The sequence below is a fragment of the Cynara cardunculus genome, assembly GCF_001531365.2.
Source record: "Cynara cardunculus var. scolymus isolate 2C chromosome LG 4, CcrdV1, whole genome shotgun sequence".
NCBI lineage: Eukaryota > Viridiplantae > Streptophyta > Magnoliopsida > Asterales > Asteraceae > Cynara > Cynara cardunculus.
The window spans coordinates 12,276,122-12,279,199 of record NC_037531.1 but is presented as its reverse complement, the minus strand read 5'-3'; positions in this window follow the sequence as shown (position 1 = coordinate 12,279,199).

Genomic DNA, 3,078 nt, shown 5'->3' with positions numbered 1-3,078 from the left:
GTTATATATTATATATTATATAATATGTATTATATATTATATAATATGCATTTATATTATTATATATATATATATATTATATATTAATTATATTATTTATATATCTATAGTCATATGTTAATTTGAGAAATAGAAAAGTGATCTTACCCCTTCATCCAGTCAAGATTGACGGTTTTGACGGTGAAACACTAGATAATTCCTTACATGGTCTGCAGAAGATAGATGAGTAGTTTGTAACTCTTACAAATAGGCGAAAACAAGTGCATATGTGGACTTGTGTTATTCACATATGAACCCATGTGATTCACATATGAAATAATTAACTGATTCGCATATGAACTCGTCTGATTTATAGATTCACATATGCACTTATGGCGCTTACAGGTTCACATATGCATTTGTTTGTCGTCTGTTTGTAAAAGTACGAAACTACTCCTCTATTTTCATTTGACCAGTCAAAGCTGTAATTTTTGACCAATCTTGACTATATGAAAAACTATAATTACTTATTTACTTCTCAAATATTACTACTTCTCAAATGAACCTCTCGCTATATTATATTTATTATTGTTATTATATCCATATATGTAGGGAGTTTTAAATAAAAAATATATTATTAGTAACGACCATATATACCAATTTCAATTGCTTATCTTGTTTAGTAAATATCTGCTTGTTTTATGATCTAAAACGTTAATCATAATGGATGAACTTTGACCATCTTAAAAAAATATTCATATATATATTATATTATAAATCATTTGATAAAAACTTTTAAAAACCATTTTTATACATAAAATACTGTTTATTGATGCATATTACTTAAAATTTAAGATTACAAGAAAAATATATGTATGTACATCTTACTAAAGCTTTATAATTAACTGCAGATAAACATTATCAAATAAATGATAAACATCTTATTTTAAATATGGAAAATCTAAATATAATAAGAATAATCATTGAATTCTAACAAAATATTTAATTATTATTTAAAAAAATTATTTTACTAAACCAAAATAAATAAATCCGTTATTAAGTTTCAGTTAAATTATAATAAACAATTGAATTAAAGAAGTTACACAAAAAACGAGAACTTTTAGATAGTTGATTCGATACTAATATCAATTATTCTTTTCAAAATTTTATGATATTTTCAAATTTATATTTTTATTCAAAAATAAAACCATTTCCGCTTTCCCAAAACCACATAAAATCGCATTATAACATGATAGAGATAAAGAATAATAGAAAAAATTAAAATGAAGATGTTTATTTATAATCGCATTATATTATTGCATGAGTACCCTTCTATCATAATAAATAAACTCTTGTTATTTTCATAAATATCTTATTTGACTGGTTTGTATCGTTTATATTAATTAAATGAGGCTTGTATTTAAAAACTTTAAAATTACGTGAGACTGGTCTGTTTTCATGAGACTCATGAGACTACTTTTTTACATTTGAAACTTCACAACAAAATATTATGAAGATAATCTTCACAGTATTTTTTTCAAAAAATTTTTATCATCAAAATATTTTGTTAAGGTTTTATGAATAAAAAAATGGTCACACGGTTATCATGAAAACAATATGAAAACTCTCTATATATACAACTATATATGTACACTCTACATAACCAATATCCATCCATTGTAATATAACCCAACTTGATTTAGAGAGACATTATCCCTCGTTGTTCCATCACGGAAAGGATGAAATCACCCACCATTTTTCTCTTCTTCTTTCTCATCTCCACTTGTGCTCTTCTTCTTGAAGCCTCCAACAATGGCGGTGGAGGATCCAAAGAAGTTCCCGATATCAAAAGATCCGATTTTCCACTCGGGTTTCTCTTTGGAGCAGCCACTTCTGCTTACCAAGTCCATCTACCTTCCTCCTTTTCTCTCATTTTTCTTCCTCATCATCATGCATATATATAATCTATATATATATATATCACTCAACTCATGGAATTTTGCAGATTGAAGGAGCCTATCTCGATGATTCTAAATCGCTCAGCAACTGGGATGTATTTTGTCATTCAGTCGTAGGTCTGTATCATCAATTGCCCGTTTGTTACTGTTTAATAATTATAAGACCAATTGATTCTGATTTTTTTATCGACTGCCATTGTTATTAGGTTGTGGAAGAAATGGATCGAATGGAGATATCGCTGACGATCATTATCATCGGTTTTTGGTTCATCAACTTCTGCTCCTCTCTCTCTCTCTCTCTCTCTCTCTCTCTATATATATATATATATATATATATATGCATATATATATAAAATTTGTTGACGTTTTATATCAACTTGTTTTCTTGAATCTCTTCTTTATTACAGAAAGACATTGAGATAATGCATTCCATAGGAATTAAAGCGTACAGATTTTCGATTTCATGGGCTAGAATTCTTCCAAGTATGCTATATATCCAATCTTACCACATATATATATACACACATAGGGTTCGGTTCACGTGAGACCAAGGGTTTTTCGTGATACCCGTGAGACCAATTTATATTCATTGATCAACTTTATAAGCTAATGATCTAATGGTCTAAAGTTGCACGGTGGCAATTTTGTGATTATTGAGAAGTCTCGTGGCAATTTTGTGATTATGAATGTTGAGATTGTAGATCTAATCCAAGGGTTGATAATTGGTCTTACGCGAAAAAATATTGGTCTCATATGATCCCATGTATATATATATATGTATCTTCTTTCCCATATCTTTTCAACTTTGCTTACCTTTTTGTTCTTCCCAATTCCAGGAGGAAGGAGTGGTGAAGTTAATCCCGCCGGTATCAGGTTCTACAACATGATAATAGACAATCTGATCCTCAAAGGTGTGCATTGACACATATGAAAGTTAAACACTACATCTCATCTTAGAAATCGATTCAAACTTCAAGATTCATGCATGAACTTTGATGTTTTGTTAGTTTTACCTCAAAAACTGGCATATCTTTTGTGGGAAGTGAGTTTGATTCATGACTCTTGAACAAAATGATACAGGAATCGAGCCGTTCGTGACGATTTTCCATGGCGATTTTCCTCAGGAACTTGAAGACAAATA